The sequence below is a fragment of the Falco punctatus genome, assembly GCF_963210335.1.
Source record: "Falco punctatus genome assembly, chromosome: 1".
Classification (NCBI taxonomy): Eukaryota; Metazoa; Chordata; class Aves; order Falconiformes; family Falconidae; genus Falco; species Falco punctatus.
The window spans coordinates 25,761,898-25,785,598 of NC_137580.1; the positions used below are offsets into that span (position 1 = coordinate 25,761,898).

The 23,701-nt window shown below is 44.3% G+C and overlaps 1 protein-coding gene across 3 annotated transcripts in view; it reads left to right on the forward strand.

Moving 5' to 3' along the window:
* Positions 1–23,701, forward strand: part of LOC308072624 (uncharacterized protein) — a 127,858-nt gene that overhangs the window by 21,407 nt on the left and 82,750 nt on the right. Inside the window, exon 1 of one of the 3 annotated variants that reach the window (XM_080409779.1) lies at positions 877–18,299. The exons of 1 other annotated variant lie outside the window; for it this stretch is intronic. The gene's annotated coding sequence lies outside the window, so the exon portion shown is untranslated. Of the gene's footprint in view, positions 1–876; positions 18,300–23,701 lie in introns of those variants that run through there. One more of the 3 variants, XM_080409781.1, reaches the window with a different exon arrangement.

Below are 23,701 nucleotides of genomic sequence, written 5' to 3' on the forward strand. Positions count from 1 at the left end.
TCAAATCCAAAAGCAGGAATAACCAGCACACTTCAGTTCATGTGTGTTTTTATGAGTGCTGTTTCCCAATAAGGGCGTTTTTTTCTTTGTTTGACAGCAAGAGCCAAGGAACTGCACTGGATTTTGGTTCACTGATGGTACTGTGTGGCTGGTGTTCTGTCAATCTGGGTGGCCCAGTGTTGAGCTGGGTGGGCTTTGCAGCAGGCTGATACAGGTAGGAACGTGGACCTTGATGTTCTGACTCCATTTCATTTGCTCTCAAAGTGTACTGGCTCTGTGCAACAAAGAGTGAGCTGCTGTGACCTTCATTTGTCTGTGACGGAACGCGTTAATTAAGGTACAGGCGTAGGTCTGCTGGGAGCAGGTACGAGCAAAAGTTGGTTTTGGCTTCAGATGAGCAGAATGGAACAGAACCTGTGCAACAAAGATGCTCCGAATGAAGTGCAATGAGGGAGGTGGCCTTCCTCGGGGCAGGATCTGTGCTCACCATGTCCATCTGCCGGTGTAAATGCAAGTGTTTGGCCAACTGCAGTGATCGTGGGAGCAGCCTCTCTTGGGTGTGCTTGGAGTAATCCAGCTTCTGGGCTGCATCAGCACAGTTAGATGGAGGCCTGGTCCTCGCTGTGGTCTGGCATTTGCAGAGTTTTGGCAGAATCTCTTCAATGGGGCAGTTAAGAGCTGTGGCGTTACCCCACCAGCTCTGCCGGAGCGCTGGCCGGATTCATTGGGGCGTAATTGTTGCAACCAAAGGTTCTGTGCCGGATTCCCTTACCCTCTTGCTGTAACAAGGCTCCAGCCAGGCTCTCTGGCAGGGATTTGCGGAGAGGAGACTTGTTGCTTACTGCTTGTTCTTACCTGAGCCGTCACCGCGGGCGCTGGAGGCAGCCGCTGCCGGCGGGAACGGGCCGGCAGGGCGGGTGACAGGCCGAGGCCGGGCACTGGCCCGGGAGGGCCAGGCTTCCCCTCCGCCGCCCGTAAATCCCCGCAGCCGCTGCGTGCCGGTGCCCCCGGGCGTGCGCGGTGACGCGGAGGGGCGCGCTGTGACGGCCGCCGCACGCGGGTCTGCCGTCTGTGTGTCGCGTGTCCCCCCCCGGCGGATCGCGCGCGCGCCCGAGGGGCAGGGGCGGCACGCGGCCGAGGGCGCCCCCTGCCGGGGCCGCCGGGCGCAGAGCCGGGCCGCCGGCGCGCGCTTCCCTCCAGCGGAGGGGCCCGGGCGCCCCCTCCCGCCCCTCCCCCAGAGCCCCGGGGCAGAGCGGTGCGGGGGCACGCGCGGCGCCGTCGAGTTTAAGCTGGGGCAGGGACCGGTGACCGAGGCCTGGCCAGCCCGGCGCGACGCCTGTGGAGACAAAGGTGCCTTTAGAGCAGAACGGATCCAGTCCCGGTGAGAATGCTGCGGGGAGGGTGGCGTGGGGAACGCTGCGGCGCTGCCTTCAGTGAGGCAGAGTGGCTTTCGCCGTGTGTACTTTCTGAAGGGCTCTTCCTGAAGAAGGTGGAGGAGTTTATCCTGGTTCCGAGTGGGAGATAGAATTTTGAGACGTAGCATCTATGCAGAAGGGTAGCGACGGTATCTTAGAGCAGCCTGTGAGCCAGGTCCACGGTTGTGTAGTGTCTTTGAAGTTGTGGTTACTGTGGGAAGGGATCAGCACCTCAGTGTTTGATGTCTCAAAAAGATATGTGGGCTGATGTCTTAACACATTTCCCATGTCTGCTCAGCCTAATGTGGGAGAAGATGTTTAGTCAGCAGAAATAGAGCACAGTTCTTGTGTGGGGTTTTTTTTTCCCCATGCACCACAATGTTTGCAGCACTATGACAAAACCAAGACTTGCTAGCAAATCTGTCCATGGTGACCGCTGTCAAAGAGTATTTCAAAACTGTGGCTGTTACTGCTAAAACTGTGCCCCGTGCTTTGTACTGGCTTCACAGGACTGCCTTGCTATTGCGGGGGGAACCTTTGAGAAAAGAGCTGGAGGAAGGACTCCAAACACCCTTTCGCTAGGTAGGCAAAACCAGGTCATGAAAGCCAGGAAGGATTTAGACGGACTACCTGTTGTCAATAGAGTTGGATTTCTGCTGGTTCCCTCAGTAGGAACACTTTTCCTGTGCTGGTTTAGAACATTTCTTCTAGCTTTCCAGAACCGCCTCCTTCAACTTACCACTGTAGTCAAGAAACAAGGTATTCCTTTTGTAAGTACTTTATAAGTACTCTGTTGCGCCTTTCTCCCCACATAGCAGCTGATTTCATTTTATATACACAGTTGCCAACCAATGCCTGTCTTTCACAGCAGGGTAGCTATGGAGAAAGCAACTCTCACCTTGCTGATGGTTAGGCTTCATTGAGAAAGAGGAGTCTACCTGAATAATTTGTGTGCTCACGCACAGTAACATTGCCCAGAAACTGATTTATATTATAGCAGGTGTGTATATACTTGCTCCAGTATTGTCAAGTTATGCTAGTAGTGCTCATGAAGCAGTATCTGATGCCTTTAAAACCCACAGGTTCTTGCTACTTGCGCACTGGCCAATGAGAGAAAGGATGCTACCGCTGCTCCTCCACAACTTAAGTATGGAAAATCTATTTCAGTGGTCAACTGATAGGACTACCAGTGCGCTAGTGATAGCTTAATGGCATGGGAAGGTTCCCTGTGAGTCAGGATTAAAAAAAACACCACACAGGTGTGGGTTTAGGGTGGAGCTGTGTGCCTTCGTTTGGAGATGTGCTCAATTTCCAGTTGGGTATCAAGGATAATTATACCTAGCAAGTACAGGAAAGCATGCAAGAGTATCACAGCCTTCCCTGAGCCGTGAACAGCAGCAATATAACTTGCGCCTGTCTGCCAGGTGATATCTTGGCTTTTCAGCAGGTGCTTCCTGTGTTGTTGGAAGGGAATAGAAAAAACAAGACAGACAGTTGTGGCACACTTCTTGTGCTGTATCCGTACCTAGGAAAAAGTACACGTAGTCACCCCTAAGGCATTTGCATAGCTTTTATCTCACCTTCGAACCATCGAGACTTGTGCATTATTTCTTCTCATAAAGAACCCCAGTGTTACAGTTTTTCTTCCCCAAAAAATCAGTTCCTTCAGAAGGCTCAGCTTTCTCCTGTGCTTGATGGCACTTGAGGGGTAATAATTAGACTGGAACTTCAGGTCAGCCACAAAGTCTGTGCAGCTAGAAAATTAATCTTCCAAAGAAACTATTACCTCTTTCAGTGCAGCCAAGGTAGGAGTATTGATAGCAATCTTGCAGCTTTAGGAAATGAGGCTGCCTCAGTTGTGGCTCCTTCTCAGCAAGCTAACAGCTTAGTCTGTGTGGTCTGCTGCAAAACACTCTGCTTGACTGTAGGAAGGTAAGGGAAGCTGCTCATGTGCCGAATAACCAGCAATTCAAATGAAATCCTCAGTCTTCATAATTTCCCATCCCACCCTTCCTATCCACCCCCCCCACCCCCACCCCCCAACTCACACAACCCATCTCCTTGCTGGTTTTTTCATCAGTAGCATACCAGGTCACATGAAGGTCACTAGCATGCCCAAGAAAAGTAGCTTTTATTCTAGCTGGTGAGCTAGACTGGTGGTATTTGTCCCCATTTTCCTTTTTGTGTGCTTTGAAGGGTGAATATTTTTGACAAGTGGGGATTTGCCGGCTGTTTCTGAGCTCAAATACACCGTTGGTCTCTGCACAGAGTTCACGCAGCAATGCAGGATGAGGTATGTGCTCGCCTCTCACTGCTGCTGCTCTGTGATACTCCAGCTTTGAGGTCTTTCTTCAGGAACGGTTACCTGCAAGGGCAGAGGGTAAATACTTTGAGTGCTCAGCATTTCCCAAGAGAGTTGGCAAGATCAGGTAAAAGGGGAACTCATCTGAAGATCTGACAGCTCCTGTGTCAGGCCAGCTGATTTATAGTGCAGTTCATTGGAATGCAGTTCATCGTCCAGAGATGCCAAACAAGTAAACGGGTACTTGAGGTGTGTGCTGAAGAAAGGTAGCAATGCTAGGTTTTGGGGCATTGAGATGCTGTTGTCAAGAAACCTAACTGTGACTGGCTTTAGATGCAAGTCAGTCCCTGCATCTGTTTCTTCTTGTTCTGCTTTTCCCTCTGAGACCATAACCTTGTTTCTTAATATATGTTTGGGACTCCCATGGCAGGACTTACATGTAATGGGGCCTTAGAGAGCCATCTGTGATACCAACAATGAATACTACGTACATGTACATCCAACGCAGCACTATCTATGTATCTGTCAATCCATATGCACACAACAGCAGTGAGGCAGCCTTCTGAGGCAGGTTGATTCCGCAATGTTAGCCTCCAAAGTTTGGAAATCAGTCTACCGTGCCACTGTGATATTCTTCCAGGGGGGATTCCCCTACTCACACTGATGCTTGCCAGTTCATCAGTTTGTACTTCTGCACAGAAAGAGTCAGAGCTTCCAGATACAATGAAAGGAAAATATTGTTTATCTGAGACTCTGGAAGGGGTTACGAGTGAAGAGTTAATTGGTGGCTGTTCTTGGTGTTTGGCAGCTGTCTGTCCTGAGAAAGCACTGACCAGGGCAGGGGTGTTAATTGTATATGGAAAAATACCAGCCACAAGAAATGAAGAACATGAAAAAAAAAGACAACTTAACTGGTTTTATGAACAGGAGAGGGACTTGAACCCTGGGAGGTAGGTAACGTAGTGTTTGGAAGGGGCTGAGGGGCAGGCTTGGCCTGTGCATTGGCGTTGGGGGTGGGGATTTTGGACAGGAAGAACAGTCAAGGGCAAGGAGTGAATGCTGATCAAGCTGAAGCTGCAAGGAGAAATTTGGCTGAGGGAGGGAGGTAGGTTTCTTTTATTTGGCTGTGTAACATTCTGGTTGTGGTAAGGGATATAGAACAGATGATCAGAGAAGTTTGGTAAACCCTTAGACTCAGAGCAAAGACAGTCTGTTTTGAAATCAGATGCTCCCTCTGCCTCAGTTGAAAACTTGTGAAGAGGAGCCAGGTGTTAGGGGGAAGCAAGCAGAGCCGGCTTCATAAATTGCCTCTGTTCTTCCATCCCCTTGTTGCAACATCTCTGCCTGTGCGTGTCAGGGGCAGGATGGAGTCTCAGGGGTGGTGCTGGTGGAGGGAGGGGTATGCAGAAAGGAGATGAAGTGTCTGAATTGGACAGGAGGGTTGGGAGGTCCCTGGTCTCTTAAATCTCTCTCTTTCCAGAGCACAAACAGATGCTGTTGGGTTTCTGGTGCATGTGTTTTTGAGTCCAATTCCCAGTCAAGGCTCCCTTTGGCGATGGAGCACAGGATTCTGTAGGAAGGAATAGAAATCCTCCAACATCTATGGAGCAGATAAACAGCTGCCGTGGGGGCTGGGCATAGATTTTTGCCTCAGGCTTGGACCCATCAGGCATTTTGTGGGAGAGTGTGCCAGCATCCACATTTGACAAGGCTGTAGGTCTGAGGTGCTTTCCCTTCTTTGCTGTACCTCTCCGCTGCCCCCTAGACTTTAAATATTTAAAGACCAGCATTACCCTAGCTGAACAGGATGAAAAGAAAATGGTGGATTTTTGTAAGCAGCGGCAGTGCCAGGAACCAAATGTGGCTCTCCAGTCCTATGGCCTCGGGTACCAATCGCTCAGAGGGGCCTCTGGGTCTAACTGATGCCACATGGCAGCTTGCGTGGCCAAGACCAGAGCACGGCTTTCTGCATCTGCCTTTGACAGATCTGTCACTTGTTCTCCAGGTATGGAAGAGAAGCCTTACTAAATGAGAGGCTTGCAAGAGATTAAAAAGCCTTTCAAAAAGAGCATCCATTTCTGCCTTTAACGTGAATCTTCCAGGCCGCATTGTGGCTTCAGCAGGAGAAATGGGCCCATTTTCTCTCCCTTCTGGTGACTTTCAAGAGAAGCATTTCCTTCCTCCAAACAGCAGCTCCTGCATGAAGGACTGCATCATCCCAAGTGAGATCTTATGGGAAGGACAGTGGGCTTAATGAACAGATGGTCACAGCCACTTTAGAGAAGTGGTTCTCAAACATATTCCAAGGCTGGTACAATGGAAAGAGCTGCTTTCACCTCTCTGGCAGTAGAGGTTGCGAGTAGGCACTATGCAGAGCTCCAGCTGCTCCAGAAAGCTGAGTGACTTTGAGAGCAAAGGACTGGGGATCTTCCTTTTTTGGTGTCTGCCTTGGAGAACTGCGTAGGCTTTGAACACGTGGAAGAAAAATATTGTTACTAACAGGTATTTACGGTGTGCCAGCTTTTCTACCTGCCAGCTCATCTTGAGATCCAGTGAGAAGACCAAACTGGAAAGGTTTCAGAGACAATCCCTTTATTTCCCCTTCCCCCAATCCCACCCCACCCCCTGTCATGACATTATACCTGTTATTCATGCAGTAGTAGACAAGCTTAAATATCCATCTTGTAGCTTGGGTAGTGACAGAGGCTTTGCTATGTGTCTTCAAAAGCAAGGCCTGCTGGCATGGTGGTGAGCATACTAAATTCCTTGGTGCTTCAAGTGAGAACAGTTAGGTCTGCTGTAATATCAATGCAGTGCAAGCTACTAAACTGTTATTCCTATGTAGACTCAAGTTGAGGTTCCTCTTCTGTCAGACTAAACCTAAAATGCTGGGCATAATTAGCATGTGTTCTTTATTGTCTTTAGAAGATGGAATTGTGAAAATCTGTGGGTTACCTGGAGAGAAGCAAACCCAAGGCACAGTGAAGGAACTCTGCATCCATATCTCCTGTGTTTTCGTGAAAATACCTTTAGAGCAAAAATAATTCTTTTCAAAGAAGCATCTGAAAATATTTGAGGAAAAAATTAAAATGATCTGCCCATAAAATCAAGAGATGAGGTGAAAAACTCTTGCTACATTGTTTTCTGTAGGGTCTTTTCTTCTTTGACTGCCAGTGAGAACAGAATACCTTGAGACCCAAGTTATGGTGCATTTTCTTTATAACGTATCTCATGGTAGGTGTGTAGAGTGCTGGGGGAGGGAGGGGCATCTCTGAAGAAATCACTAATGAAAATGTTCATTTTAAGTGAGAGAAAGGGCTCTAATCAGTATGTCTCATTTTAGGTTATTAATGTAATTGAAAACACAATCTACCTAAATCATGCAAATTATATGCAGGGTGAGGATTTTTTTCTGCTATCATAATGATAATCTAAATAAAATGTGGATTGTAAGTGGAGTTCTGAAAGACTGGATCAGAGATTAATATGAAATACAAAAATTAAAAAAAGATACGCATAGTGTAGAACTGCAACTTCACTTCCATGACATTTAAAACCTTGATTTATGAACATTGTTACAAGGTTTTTAACTGTACTGAACATGAAATGAGGTTAAACTTCTTCCTATTAGCATTAGAGTTACAATCACAACACATTACAAAAGACTAATAAATGTTACTTTTTGAGTAATGAAATTGCCATCAAGGCACCGTTAATCGGAATGAGATTATAATTGGAGTTGTGCTGCACTGGGAAGGGCTCTGCATGGCAGAGGTTGACAGAGCCTGAATGAGTCCTGGGGACGATGGGCAGTCTTGGCCATGCACTTCAGTGTGTGCCTACAGCATGTTTCCATAACATGTGAGAATACTTAGATCTTCCATCGAGTCAAGCAGAGCTGGAGAGCGGCACTGGTGTGGCCCTCTCAGTAGCTGAGGAGGAAGATGCAGTTACCTGAGCCATGCTACGCAAACAACATGCTTCATGAGAAGTAGGCTTGCAGACAGACTGACCTGTTGGAATTGAGCCAAGTAGCCAAGCCACGCGGTTGGGGTTCTCTGTGATCCTTGGCTAGGTTTTGGGCTGAGGAGGGCAGGATCTGCTGCAGGTGCTTTTGTTGAAAAATCATTCATCTAGCTGTAAATTAAATACCACTGGTAATAAGAAGGAAATAGGTATTCCAAGCTGTTTATGATTTATTTTTTTAATTGATACAAATTTTAAGTCAGGAGGCTGATTACAGGTATTACAAATAGGTTTCTCTGATAGGCAGAAGTTCGGGATTGTAAACACGGGTTGGATTTCAGATTTTATTCCTGTAGGGAAGGATTCTGAATTGATAGGATTAGAGTGCAGATCAGGTGTCCTCTGACTGGAAGTTCCATAAAATACCTACAGCTTCAACAAAATAGCACCCCTGTAAGTCACTGAGCAGTGACATATGACAGACAGCATCATTGTGAGTTTCTCTGCGTTTCCCTACCTGTGTCCTTTGGCTGGAGTTAGGTAAATGAGACAGAAAGTGGCCATGACCCCTGGAAAGGGAGCATTGCAAGTATTCACAGTACCTTTAATTACATCACACCCTTGTGAAGAAAAATGCTTGCGAGCGTGCATGCAAGCAGATCTGTTTTGTGGATATTCAGAGGCACAGGTATCAACTCCCAAAAATGTCTGTGCATGGAAAGTGATCTAAAATGATGGAAAGTGCAAAGGGATGTTCATCCTTGCAGCAGCTGAGATCCAGCAGAGACTAAAAACTGGTTCACCTTTAGTGAAAGTGTCAATTTCTCAAGTAGCGCCCTTGATGTCTATCCCTTTCCTCAGGCTGATAGAAGATCCAGCCTGCTCTGAAATGTATTGTCTGAGCAGATCCAGGGCATGGTCAAATTAGAGATGACAATGAAAGGCTGGTTGTATTCTATAATAAGCTGGGTCTGGATTTTTTTCCTGATTTCCTGGGGCTGGATATTATAGAATAAGACTATTAGATGGTGATTCCTGTTGTGTTTGGCCAGGACTTTTGTAGCTAAAAAATAAATTACATGTTAATTATAGTTTTCAGAGGTAGCTAAACAAATTCTATTAAATTTTTTCCAGTATTTGTTACAGGATGCCCGCAGACTGATGCACAGCTTTACATAGTGGAGTTATGACCTAGGCTTGGAATAATTGTATTGCAGAGCTCTGTGGCTTGACAGAGCCAGCGGCCATCCTGATGGGCTGCAGTGAGGCTGGTTTCCAGTGGGGCACAAACACAGAAAGCAAAGGCTATTTGAGAGGTAGAGGGTTAAGTATTGTGATCATAAACCATACAGTAATTGCTTTCAGACCTATTAGCAGGATGTCTTGCATAGACTGTCATCCTGCCCTTTCCCATGGGCCCTGTTCACTAACCCTTTGCATTTTGACAGTAATTACCATCCAAGCAAGCACAAACCATCACCAGCTACAACACAAACCTACTGTCATGGTAACGTAGCAACCTCCAGTTCATCTTAAAGATGTTTAGTTTTATCTCATATGCTTAAAATCGGACTCCACTCAAAGCTGTACTGAAAAGAACACCAACAAACAAAATGAAAAAAATCAAATGAGATTTGATAGTCCATATTACAACAGAAACCAATATTCCAGCATGTGAAATAGATACAATAACAGACAACTGGAGAAAAAGGAAAAGTTTCAGGTAAATAAGAAGGGCCTATGTGTCTGAAAACCTGTCCACTCTCTTTCTAGCGGCTGCACTGCTTTAGTGAAAGATACCATCTTTCCTCATCAAGGTTCACTGTATTTGTGGTCCAGAAGCCTGTTTTAGGACATGACCCACGGTATTCCTAATCCATTTATTCAGAAACATTTCTTTGTGTGCAGTGGATATTGCTCTTTGGACTGAAGTCCGATGTCATTGCTCCTGGTAGAGAAGAAGGCATCACGGATGGTGACTGTTTCCACATAGGTTCTTTCCTTCTAAAATTATTTGCACTAGAAGTTGTCCTAAGGCCATGCAGAAAATATAGCCCAAATTGTCTTTACATATAAATCGGCCTAGCTGCATTGATCTCAGTGCTAATGATCTAGCCTGCTGTGCACTGTATTCACAAGTTAACTCCCAGAAAAGCTTTATTCCCCAGAACTTAGTCCTATTCCTAAATCTTTTTCCACAGCAGACCTGTGGCAGTCTCCACATGGTGTAGGAGTCTGCACTACACTTAATTGCCAGCCAGGCAATTTTATGCCTCCTAGGCTGTGAAAAAAATGATGGGGTGCCTGTGCCTCTTACCCAGGGTAGGTTGATGTTTCTTTCTGTGCTTGGCCACAGAAAGAGTGGTGTGCAGTACCCCCAAGTACTGAGAGGTCTTTACAGGGAAAAAAAAAAAAGTTATTTTGGGAGAAGCACCTAACCCTCAATTACAGGGAGTATACCCTTGTCCCTATGTAGTGTGTTCCATTCATTTCACTCTCTCACATTTAAAAACAACGGCTCTAAATTTAATCTCAAGTTGTCTACTTTTTGATTCCAAACATGGGCTCGCGTTACGGCTTGCTAAAGAGCCACGTCTTCATAGAAACTACTTCCTGACATAGAGAACGAGTGTGCTCCTGAAGTTACTCTTTAATGCATGACCTCCTGTCCTGTTCCTGTCTTTGGTTGTAATGTTGTGCAGCTGGCATTTATGGATGCATATGTATGCAGGGAATGCATCTCGGAGGGTCACAAACCTGGGAATGTAAACAGAGGCAGTGAGATTCTGATCCCGTTGGAATCAGAGGAAGTTGTGCTGTTGCCTCCTGAAAAATTTTCCAGATGTTTGGGTCCCTGAGAGTTGAGTTATACCCATCAGCACTAAACTAACTTCTTAAAATAGAAGGAGTAGTTTAATCCACTGTGGCTGTTTGGTGCTTATCTCTGTGTTTTCCTTCCCTGTGCTTGTTTGAACAAATGTCATCTAAAAGCATGTCAGAAATGAAGGTTGTGTACTGGTGACCAAAAGCTACGTAAAGCTTCCTTTTGCTGCTGCCTTGGATTGCCTTTGAGTCCTGGTTTTCAGGTGAGGCAAGCAGACAGTGGTCCCTCTGCCTATGTAGTCTGTAAGGGCTTTTGCAAGGAAGTCTCTCTCTTAGCGCACCTACTGTTGGCCTGATGTTGGCTGGGATTTCCATTCATTTATGGTGTAGTAGTTTATAGATACCTTCTCACTGCTGGTTTATTTTTTCCTATGTTTTGGTAATCATTTTAATATTTCCATCTGAGTATTGGTACCCCATTCCCATTCTAATGGACAATCCCTAAATGGTGGATTTTTATTTATTTTTTTTAGAAATGCTATTAATTTGCTTTTCAGTTGCCCTTCTAGATCAGCAGTCAGGATGCTAAATTAGATCTGACCATACAGAAATCTTTAACCCTTTTGCTATCTTCTGTGTCCACAAACACAAAACAGTGCTGATTCTGCCCTGCATTCACCTAGGTTTTGGCATTTTTACAAGAAACAAGGCAGCAATCGTATATAAACCAGTGACACTAGCACACCTCCTCTTCTTTTTCCTTTACGCATTAAAGAAAAAAATATTCCATACACCTTATAATATTGTGCTCTTATTTAGTAGCAAATAACAGTCGCTTCTTTTCCAGAACTTTATGTTACTGAAGGACAAAGGGGATCATTCCCTCTTCTTTCTTTTTTCCTGAGCAGTTGTAGAAGCAAACCTCTGAAATACGATGGCGTTTTCTGTCCCCTTTGCTCTGTAACCCAGATTCTGCCCCTGCAATCTAAACTGGCTAAGACGGTGTGCTGTTAGCTGCAGAACAAGCCAGAGGAGCAGTCTTTGTGCCAATACTGCACGTTGCTCCTTGTGTTCTCCTGGGGAAGCAGGGCTCTCTCCCGCTGCAGTTTGCAGTGGCAGCCCTCTTAGCCCTCTCAGCTGGCCCATAGCTCAGTGGGCTGCATGTTGGCTCCCTCCTGCCTGCCCGGCTCTGCCTGCCGGCTGCCCGCCACAACGCTGCCTCTGCCACTCTTGCTAGAAGTAATTGATGGCCAACAGAGACTGGCTCTTTGTCAGTTTGAGTCTCTCGGGCAGAGCCTGATGTGCTGCTTGCGAGGAGCAACCTCTCCCGACAGCAAAGCTCCGTGTGCTGCTCCCTTTGGACAAGTGATTGATTCCTCTGTAATATCCTTAAATGGGAGCTGTATTGGAATCCAGCGTCATCTCAGGATCGGAGAGACAAGGTCTTTAACATTAATTGGGCCACCCTGTGTCAGGTGAACTCCTCTGCTTATGGGCCAAATGCAAATGTCACTTGAAGTGATTGTTACAGGGGAACAAATGTTGCTGTGAGAGCCTTACTTGTTTATAGCACAGGTTTTTATCCACACGTCTTGGAAAGCATATACTGCTAGCAGTGGTTGAAATCATTGCTTTTGACAGAAACGGTTATGGATCAGCAAGACTCAGAGACAGAAATACGGGATTTTTTTTTTTTTTTGTCGTATGTAAAAATCCAGCTGTGCTCTTGAAGGTTGAAGGGCCCCCAGCACTGGTGGCTCTCTGCATTTGTAGGAGCACTGCAAGTTTCTTGTCAGCTGTGCAGGGCTGGTGGCAGCCCCAGCCTGGCTCTCAAATTACCATGTTGGAATCACCAAAGCTAGTTTGCTTATGTAGGAGAGCTTTTTATATGTTTTTTTGTCTGTTTGTTTGTCTGTCTTTAAATAAATACCTCCACTAAGAGACAAATGAGAACAAGAGGAAACCAGATATTTCTGGGTTGACCTATCAGTACTTTATTCCCCCTTCTGTCTTTCAGGGTTTTCCCATTGCTTGAAAGCAAGCCTTGCAAAAAAGCTATTTTGTGTTTGGGTGAGCAGCCATTTGAGTTGCTCAAAACCATCCGCAATAAGGAAAGCAGCTGGATAGAGAGGAGGCTGATGCAGCTGCGGAGAGCTGCCTGAGCTTTGCACATGTGAGCCAGCTGTTGGAGCCAGGTACATGCTAGGCAATGTGGCAGGCTTTGGAAAGGCTGTGCCTCAGTTACAGGAGCAAACAATGGTATACATAGAATCACAGGATCATAGTCTGGAGCAATTTCCCACTGCCCAGACCAGAGCCAGTTATGTAAACTCCACATGGCCTGTGCAAAATGTCTTTGTGGGGTAATGCTGCACAGTGACCTAGTCTTGATCCCAGCGATACTTAAGGAACACCTCCCACTTTTTCACTTACACCCTTTTGGGGAGTGATCCCATGGATCAGTTCATGCCAGGTTATTCCTAAATATGAGAAAATCAGTTATCATGAGCTTGCAAAACTACTTTGCTCATATAACTAGTAGGGAGTTGATACAAAACTTAATATTTGATGAAGCTAAGCTATGCATGTAGGTATGATCTATAATAAATAAAAGCATATTCTATGACTGGCTGTCTTTCTTAGCAGTAGATGGCTGTCTGGGGGCAGCAGATGCGCAAGTAACTGTGCCCATCCTGTACAAAGAGCAGGAGGCTCTGAAGCCCTGCAGTGGCTGACTTCTCTCTTTATATTTGATGTCCTAAAATCAATTATTTACTTTATGTATTCAGTTTTGGGAGGCTATTGAATGAGCCACTAAAGATATGTTACATCAGGACTGTCTATGTCTAGATGAGGAAGCAGTTCAAGTTCAAATGACAAAAGCAGGAAAACACTAGTGAAGCCAACAGAATTGCTTTTGCTGAGCATGCAATATAATATGATTTTTGATTGGTGAAACAGTGAATACATGTCATGTCAAATAGTTCTGCTTCTCTCCAGATTCTTCTGTCTTGTCTCACCTTGAGCACGTCAGTGGGTAGGTACTCATGCTGGGATGAGTGAATGCCTTTCAGGGCCAAGGGTCTGAGTTTCTGAACAGAGCTGACTCTAAATCTGTTGTATAGAGGCTCGTGTCCTTTTATCAGCATAGTTCCTGGTGCTCAGGAGAGCAGCAGTATCAGCTTGGAGCAGCTTGGGTTTGTCTGCCTTTGGATTAGTTGTGTGAAGGTTGTTAGGCTTTATTTAATTCCCTGGTCAGAACAAAACACGAATAATGAACAACCCTTTCTCTTTCAACAACGTGACCAAGTTGCCTTAAAACAAAGTTTTGAGTTTTTCTCTCAAAATGGGAAAAAGAAAGACTGAAGAACACAAGCAAATGCAATACTATTGCTCCCATGTCTTATGCTTGTAAATCCTATGCAGAGGCAGCCCCTACAGGGAAGGTGAGGAGGACAGGGGCAAAAATGTCAGCAAATAGACTTCTAGAAATTAAAGGAAGATTATTATCTGTCAGTAATGTTCAGGCTCTGGCAATGTAAGAGGTGGAAAGGGAAAAATAAAACAAACACAAACAAAAAACCAAACAAACAAAAAAACCACCAACAAAACAAAACCACCCCAAAATAAACAAAACAAACCAACCAACCCAAACCCAACTGGTCTTAAGATGGAGCTTGAAAAAGATAGATGATTTGAAAAAAAATTTTTGCATTTGTGTTTTTGGTACCTGGAATAGTGTTATTAGGGCTCAGAGAAAAGATTGGGAGGCCTTCTGACACTTGCATGAAAATAGTGGCAGCAAGCACAGAAGAGGAGAAGAGAAGGAGGAAGAAAAAAACTACCAAAACAGAAAACTAAAAGACTTGTCAAGATGCCCGAGAGAAGGAACTTGGCTGTGGAGGGCAGGTGGACCCTGCAGCAAAAAGTTGTGCACAAGAAGGTGTGGAAGACTCCAGTGCAAACCAGACCCCTGATTTTATTTTCAGTGTCATTTCCCAGAGCCTGGGATTTAGAATTACTAAGTTTAGCATAAATGGGGACTTCAAAATATCAAGATGACCATTTAATATGTGTCCCTATACTTTATTTAATATTTTTAACCCCACAGAGGCATGGGTTCTCCCATTTCTAGTTGCTCTTCCAGCATTTCCTTCAGTAGCTTTTGCTAAAGGATCTTCTCTGTCAACAGCTTTCCCTCAGATTCAGGCAGACAGCGAGTTGAGCTGCTAGCCTTGTCTTTGTTTCAGCTAGGGTTAGCTGATGTTTAGCTGAGTCAGGTTAGGCAGGTCTGTCTAAGGACTGGCATGCCTTCCAGTAAAAACATGCTCTAGGCTTTTAAGGTGTAAATCATCAGTCTACTGCAGGAGGTGGACTTATGCCAGCTTCAAGTTACTCATCACTGAGCTTTGTTTGTAGAGGAAGAAAAACTACCGCAGCAATTGCTTCACAGTGCATTACCTTGCTGCTGCTGCAATTCTGGAACTGTAAGGTGATGCTGATACTCAGAAAGGTGCTGATTTTCAGCAACAATGGCTTTGCAGAGATTTGGAGCTTGTAAACACTGCACGTTCGCACAAGGAAATATCGCTGCAGCATTGTTGTTGCAGCACCAATGGATGTGCTTTTGTAGAAACCTTTTCAGGTATTATCTATGTCCAAAACATGGGAGCTTGCTATAGCCCCTAGCTGGTTGAATTTTGTGTATGTCTGTGTATAAATGAGTATAGATATCTCTGCATTTTTTGAATGTATGTGAAGAGCGACATAAATTTATAACAACATGGTATGCATATTTAAGTCTGCAAAAATACTCTCTTCTCACTTTTGTGGATACTGCTGGTTAGTTGTAAAATCTTAATGCAGTCAGTAAAGGCTTCTAGGTTGAAATCTTGGTATTGTCCAATTTGCTTCCCGCACATAGCCCAGGATACTGTCCAGGAACCTGGTTTATCTCTGGCTTATTGCAAAATCTTCAGTTCCAGGACTAAAACAAATATTTTATTAATAGAAATAGAAAGTTGGGTATATACTCTAAACCTTTGTATTCACTTCAGTTTGACCATGTAACAAAAGCAGACATACGCAGTTTTAATGGTTTGTTAAGTAATAATGATTATTATTTTTACAGATGCTTTAAATGTACACATCACAGGACCTGTCCTCTGGTTCACTGAGTCAAAAAAATAAATTCCCTTGGTTTTACCTTTTGAAGAGAAAGCAAATGTAGCTCTGTATTTTAACACACCTTTTCAGCTGAAGAATTCGGATTAACAATATCGTCACTGGGAGGCATGTCTCATATAGGCCATAATAACCAAAGCCTAAGCACAGACCTGCTAGTGCCAGTCTCTGCCATCATACTTCAGGAATGGGACCTGAAGTTCTTATTATCTTGTTTCCTTGCTTCTGAGATGCTACTAGTAAAAAATTCACTCTTACTGGATCTGGGACTTCAGTGGGGGTTTTTGGTTTTTATTTTTAAAAAAAAACTTGCTTTAAAAAAAAGGCTGTTTGCGCTGTGTATCTAGAACATGCCCTTCACCTTGATTTCCAAGTCACGTTTATTATGAGTAGTCAGCACATGGGGATGGAATCCTCTTCCCTTAAGGAAGTAGTTTTGGAGATAGTAAACATTTTTGGAAGGGATCAGAAGGAATGAACCTTAGTCTCTATTTAGTGTGCAGACAATAATTTTTCATAAAGGGTAGATGTTGCTTAGTACTACATACTTTGGGGGGAAATTTATCTCTGTCCCTTATAAATTACCCTGCTGGACAGGTTGTGAGTAATGGGTTGTGTGAAAGGAGGGCGCCTGGGTGGGCTGCCTGTGCCCCTATAGAGGTGTGCAGGGTGATTCGGGTGTATGAGGGATTGGCCGGTACTGCCTTAGATCACAAGCTTCTTTTTTTCTCATAAAACAACATGTTTGTGTTCACTTGCTGCCTTTCTGTTTTAAGTTCATTTATTCAAGTCTGTGAGGCTGGTTTTTTTAACACTAGAATTACATTTACCTTCTGTCATGCCTTTCAAAGTTCCTGCATTAGCTACTAAACCTTCGGAAATATTTAACTTAGAGTGTGTTAGGGTTATTTTGTTTGAGAAGTGTCTTTTTTTTTTTTTTTTAACTATCACAGGCAATCACTGTAGGAGTCAAGATGTGTGATAGGTGGAAAATGGTTCTTCACTTACTAACTGCTTAGGTTTTGGACCCAGCAATGTGAGATCCTCAGAGTGGCAGTGTATGAAAATCTGCACAAAGGATCACAGTGAGCCCTTGCCTCCTGTTGTGTTGCTGATTTCTCATAGCTGTGAAAGGGTGGCGTTGTCCCATCTCCCTGCCATACGTCCTTGTCATTTGCCTGCTGTGTTGTTCCCCTATCCTTTTTTGTCCACACTGCCCTCTCCTTTCTGGATCTGCTCTCAGTGCTGCCCTCCATTCTCTGCTCCTCCATGAACATACCGTGTTTTCTTACCTGCACAGCTTTTCACAGCACCTGTGTTCGTATTTCTGAAGACAATCAACAAGAAAATGAAGGAACTTGCCCGACGTTTGTTCATGGTGTGCAACTCAGCAAAGCTGAAGGACAATTTTGGGAATAAATCCCATGAATACTGTTAAGAAAGGTGATCTGATTCTTTCTTTGCCTCAGTAGGAATTAGGTTAGACACTGTGACTCTGGCTGGAAGGCTGAAGCCTTCTATAGCAGGTATCAGGCAGGATAGCTATGTTTTGCATGGTTTGCAGTACCGCTGAAAGTGGACTTGTAAGGACTCAGTCCCTTGCTCTGCGTGGATAGCCAAAGTTTCTTGAGGGTTGCCGGCTTCATATGCTGCATACACTTAAATGAATATTATAGCTATAAGTACTCTTGTTCTATTTAGTTTGCGATGAGGTGATGGGTAATACAGAGGGGATGCCAAGTGATGTTCTTTCTCACCATGAGTTTTTAAGTACATGATTGCACTATATATTTGAAATCAAGGGTAATAGACAAGGCTCAATTACATTTACCAGATATTTTCAATTATTGGAAAATAATCCTGGTGAATTCTTTGCCTAACATGGATAGCTGGGAAAATGATTCACAGCCCTTATGGAAATTCCTGTCATTCTTCAGTACTAAAATGCCAATTGTCATGATTTATTCAGCTCCTCTAATGGCGAAGTTTCCTAGCCTCAGCCAGTTCATGAATGGAACATATATAACACAAGTAGCGCTAATGAGGGAAAGTTCTTGTCAGGCAGCATTTTAATGCTCTGTCTGGTCACTTTTACTTTTTACTTGAAATGCCTGGCAAGGCCCTGTAAATAAAAATAAAACTCCAAGTTCATTCATTTGAAGGTAAAGGCAGGTTCTCATCTACCACAGCTGTGATTCAGGGATGGCTTTCCTCTGAGACCCATGAATGTACTTCACGTTGGCACTGCTAGGGTGGAAAGCAGAATCCCAGCAAGCATGCGTGAGTTCTGTAGCATTTCTGCCCCTTTCGCCCCAGCATATCCTTTGTAGTCTTCAATGTGATCACCTGTGCCCATTAATAAGCCAGTGCAAGAGGACATGTGCGTCCAAAGCAGGTGGCACGCTCAGCCTGGAAAGCCGTGAGGATGAGAGCTTGACTGCAGCCCTCCCACCGGAGCTGTGTGCCCTGGGCTCAGTCTGCTGTCCGCCGCCCCTGTGGTGCTGCCAGAGGAGCTCTGGCACCCTCCTGAGAATCCATGGCTGCCCCTTCCCCGGCTGCTGGCAGTCTCCAGAACCCATGAGTAATCCACTTGAGCTGACAGATACCTGGTAAGTGAGTCTCTGGGGTTCTTATGCAGGCTTATATCCGATGAAATCTCCCAGTTTTACTTTAATTGCTGTTGGCAACATGTGGTCTCTGATAAAAAACATATTTTCTGTCGAGATTGCATTCATCAGTTGGGCTAATTTTTCCTGGCCCTCCACCCATCAGAGCTTCTTTGGAAAGGGAAACAGCAGCTTGTGGGTTAGCAAATGCCAGGCAACTGAACAAAAAGAGAGAGAGAGAGGAAAAAACAACTCACAAGTCTGTTGCAAAGCATTTGTACAAAAAGTCTTGGAAGGATTTCTTTTTAGCCCATAGCCCTGTCTATCTGGTGAATGCTTAGGTGACGGTATATAGAACGTGCTGCCCTTGGGGCCTTACGGCCTTTGCAGAATTCGTACTCAAATCTTGTAATGGATCATTTGCAAAATCATTGCAAAGACAGCTTGCTTATACTGTCACTGTGCCAGCACCAGAAGCTCACTGGGTATTTTTGTCTTGGCAGATGCACATTCTGTTGTAAAGGTCTGTTCATCTTGTGCCTTCCTTGTTCGCAGGTAATGTTCAGCACAATCATGCAGAAGGAGATTTTTGATAGCTTGTATTATAGGGTTTTTTTCTTGACAAGGACATGGGGAAAAAGAGGGGAACTGGTGTCTGATGCAACTACTGCTGTATAGTTGTCAGTCAGTGGTTTCCCAGATGTGCTGATCCAAGCTCTCCAAGGCAGCAGCTCAAAGGCTTTCATGTGAATGCTGTGGGTGACCCTGTGTGTGCATGTGACGGAAAAAAAAAAGAAAAAAAAAAAAAGAGGAAGAAGATTTGGTGGGGAGGCACCCTGTCACTGGCTGAGGATTGCTATGCTGACTAGCTTAAAAAAAACACCTTGGGTTCTTTGAGAATTTGCTCTTGAGTTAACAGGGGTGGGGGGGGAAGGAAGGGAAAAAGAAGTTCCAAAAAATTGATTAGCATTAGTTTTGAAGCTATGCTGAAATGTTTGCAGGGTTTGCATGCTGGTCTCCATATGTCTCTTTTCAATTACATGTGCTGGAAGAAAAAAATGGCAATGTGTAAAGTGATTTGTTAAAATTGAGAAATGAAAACACTTTGCACTCTTAGTCCGTAATAGAAAGTGATGACCTTCCAGCCCTTCCCTCAAAAGAAATACTGAAATATTTTAAAAACCCAGTGTCATTTGAAAGGCCCTAACATGAGAATAATGATTAATGATTTGATGTGAAACAGAGTTCCCATGTTTTCTCCTTGACAGAGGAACGCAGGAGGCAGAGTATTGTAGTTGTCTGCTTCGTGGCCACTTGCAATGCCCAGGCCGTTTTGACAAGAAGGAGTTACTAGACAAAGAGCAGTGTCCTCCTTTCAGCAAAAATTTCCTAACAGCCCTACCCATTTTCTTCTCCAGTATGAGTAAGTGTTTTTCATTTCTAAATGCAGATAGAATAAGCATTGTGCTAATAAAAGTCCCTCTCTGCCGAAATCCAAGCTTCTGTCTTCTGAAGTGGATGGCAAAACTCCCGTTGACTTCAGTGAGGGCAAGACTGGGCCATCTGTCTCCGCTTCTCTCTCACGGATACACACACAGACACACACGCACATACGTGCATATTCACCCGTACGCATGGGTTTTCACAAACCAGAGACACTCGGTACAATATTGCTTGTATTTCCTGAATGGATTTATAATCCATCCAATACGGTACATTTTGAATGTGTTACAAAAAGGACAGATTTACAGGAGACAATCTGCCTTCATGATGATTGCATATTGTGGCATTTCTAGTCCATATGGATCAGTAAGACTTGGATAGCAGGCATTTGACCTTCAAAATCATGCAAATGTGAAACCAGACTTCCATTTTTTACAGCTGGGAAAGTCACAGTGTGGCTTCTTCATCTTATTTGGGAGGCACTGATTAAAATACAATTTGACTTTAGAAATTATTGAGATTTTCATACTGTCTTTTTGCAAAGCAGTGGCTTGAGATCTTTCTCCCTCCTTCCTCACCCCTTCTGGCTAAACCTGACTCATTAACGCCTATGACTCAATTGATCATTTAGGAGATAAATTGCTAATTTAGAGCCATAGGCTAACTATAAACAAGACTCTAAACCTTTTTGCTCACGCCATAGTTAATCTGTGATAATAACTCCTGAAAGCCTTTGAAAAGGTCTGAGTGTGGCTTTCTGTCAGCCGCATTAGGAAACTGTACACTTTCTCACTAAGAAACCTTGATTGTGCCAGATCAAATCAGACTGTTTGTACAGCAGCATTCATCTTTTTGGTTTACAGAATAGTAAGTCACCAAGATTATAGGCACACCATCACTAAAAGAGGGGACGAGTTCTAGATGTGCACCAGTGCATAAGGGCTGCTTTGTATTTGCTTGTAGCAAGTGTGTTGCCTTTGTTGTTTGCTAAACAGAGATGGAAAGGAAGGTGTGTCGCACTTTGTGATTTCTTGCTCTGAGGACTTCCAGACTGTGCTTTGACCTCGGAGATCCCTGCAGGGGCAGGCAGACAAGAGCAGCTGCTGGCAGCCCTATGACCACTGTCTGCCAAGATGTAGTACCGCAGACGTGCACAACACAAGTGTGCTAAGCAGTGAATGTGCAGCTCGAGCCCCAGCAAAGAAAGGTGGAGTTTGTGCTGCTCACTATGGTATTGCTTGAATAGCTACGTGAGACTGCTTAGACAGGTCCTTAGGGGAATGCAGAGCGAGCCATGGGCTGGCAGTACCTCAGTGCCTTGCCCAGGAGTAGCGACAGCAGGCCTGCATGTGGTGAATACCTGCTTGCCCACTGGCTCCTCAATGCTGGAGTGTAGTTAATCCCATGAAATGGTTAGCAATGGAGCAGCGTTATCGTCTGGGAGTGATGGCACATCCAGTTTGAGCAATGTAGGTGACGCAGTGTTTGTGGAAAATATTTTTAATTTCCTTGTTCCATGACACACAAGGTATCATGCAATCATTCCCTCAAATGCCTGCCGCGTCACTTCACTGCCTTTGGTGGGAGCTGCTCACTTTCATGAACATGGTGTAGGAAAGCAGTGGGTGTCATCCTGCCTCTACTCAAAATCCAGGTAACATTACCTCCGCATGTGTTTTTCAAAGCTATGGATGTATACCTTGGCTATGTACCTTGCGTCTGCTTGGTATTACCTCTTTCTCTGATTTCAACTGCAGTTGTTAGAGCCTTAGTGCTCCAGTCCATTTTTATTGCTCCATGTTCCCAGCCTAAGCAGCGGTGCTTGTGTGCTGGCAGTTTTGTTTACAAAGATACTTTCCTGCTTTCACCAATACCCTGCATGGTGGAGCCTTTGTGTCAATAATTGTGTGTTCTCATGAGAAATTGTACATAAACTCTTTCATTTTTAATTATTAGGTTTGCCCAATTCCTCCCTTGTAAAGTTTTTTAAAAAAGCAAACACACCTGCTTATTTTTGTGCAGTATTTTGGCTAGAGCTGTAAGACACAATTTACTTGTACCATATGCTTCCACAATTATTTCATGTACTCTAGAAGGAGCATGTTCAGTCTTAGGTGAGGAGAATCTACCCTGGCAGAGGGCAAAGGAAGAATTGAAGATGCACAGAATACATATGTGGTTTCAGTTTTTCTGATTTTCCAAGAGATTCTCGTGAGTTTGGCTTGTTTGAGTTTCCTTTTTGGTGTTTTTTTCAATTCCTTCCTAGTCTTGATGCATCTATGGAATTTTTTGCAATCTGTATACACTTTACACATGTTTACAGAGCATTTTGTCACCTACAGGAGACAAATCCCTATAGAAATTTTGTTCCACCTTTTGCCTGTTGAAAATGGGTTGCTGGTTTGTGCCCGTGATCTTTATAGCCAGTTCTGCCATTGTGACGGCATTTCACCTCTCAGCTTGTAACTGCTCAGTCCAAGTTGAGACTAGGCTTTTCCCTCATGTGTTCTCTAGGATCAGCTGTTGAATAGAGCAGTCATTGAAGAAGTTGAGAAACAGTTTCTGTACACCTTAATGCCTGCCCAGCCTGCTAATGGCTGTTGTCGTGCATTAGTGCTAGTAGGTGCTCTCTGATATCCCTCACGTGAAGTCCTAACTATCCTTGTGATCTGAAAGAAGGTGATCCAGCAGCCATGGCAGAGTTGTTTTTGCAAACCAGGACAGAGATAGTATGCTTAAGGATAGGTAGTGGGAAAGGATTTTATGTGGTCTAGTTTAGTTTTTTAAAACAATTTTCTGTTTCTTCAGTTTTAAAATTAACTCATGGACAGAAGTTTCTGAAGTTTCTGTAATTTAGTGGCCATATGCCACAGAACTGTTTCCTGCTGTGAAATCTGTCATGGACAAAGAATTGAAAACAGAAGGAAAACCTACACTAATATCACCAGATCCATGGAAAAGAAAGAAGGAATCTTAGACTCTGGACACTGGGAATTAAAAGCAGTAATTAAAGATAATGTCTGACTTCATCATTAAAAGGGCCGCTTCAAAGAAATGTTGGTCCACAGCATGAGCGGACCAGTGGGTTCAAATAATACTGTCAGCTTGTTTGTTTCCCATAAACAAAACTGCTACAGTCCAGGTTACACTCTGCAGTATAGGCAGCAAATATCCAAAGCGCATGTCCTTCCACTGGCTAGGCTAGGGGGTTGGGTCTTGTCCATTCTGTGAGGTCCCATGACACACCCTTGGTGAACTAAAAGGAAGGGGTTCATCCATGAATATGCAGACTTTATGCCAGCACTGATTTACAGGTGAGGCATTATCTGCTTCCCACCATGCCAGCACTACATGTGCTTTCTCAGAGTAAGTACTCTACGTGAAAATACATATTAATTAAAAGTAATGCAAATCAGCCTAGACCGTTAGCAGCAGTAGCAGCAGCAATATGTAATAACAAGGTGTTTTCTCCCTCCAGTTTGGAAACGGCTATGGTCTACTAAAGACTGAGATGCTTGGAAGACCTGGCTTTGCTTTGTTTCCTTAATAATGCACTTGCTCTTCCTTTGGTTGCAAGTAATTTTGACAAAAGTAGGTGGAGAAGGTTGGGGTTTGGGGTTTGGTTTTGTAAAGTCCCCTTTTTTGGAAGAATCTACAGCATTATAACTGGACAATGAATGGGAAAAAATTTCAGGAGAATTTTTCTCTGCATGTTTTTAATTCTGTCATCTTTTGAATTGCACAATCTATCTTTGTTGTGGATTGAAGCAAAGTGGTTTTTTTCTTCTTTCTGCCTGTGGAGTGAAGTGTGCCACAGTGCAGTGCCCTTGTTGTTCCCTGCTTTGCTCCTGGCTCCATGGCTCTGGGGCTCTGGGCTGGGACTGCTCTGATGGACCAGTTTGCAGGGATTGGAGCCCGGGAAGCAATTGCTTAGCTCATCAGCATCAGCCCTGAGCAGAACA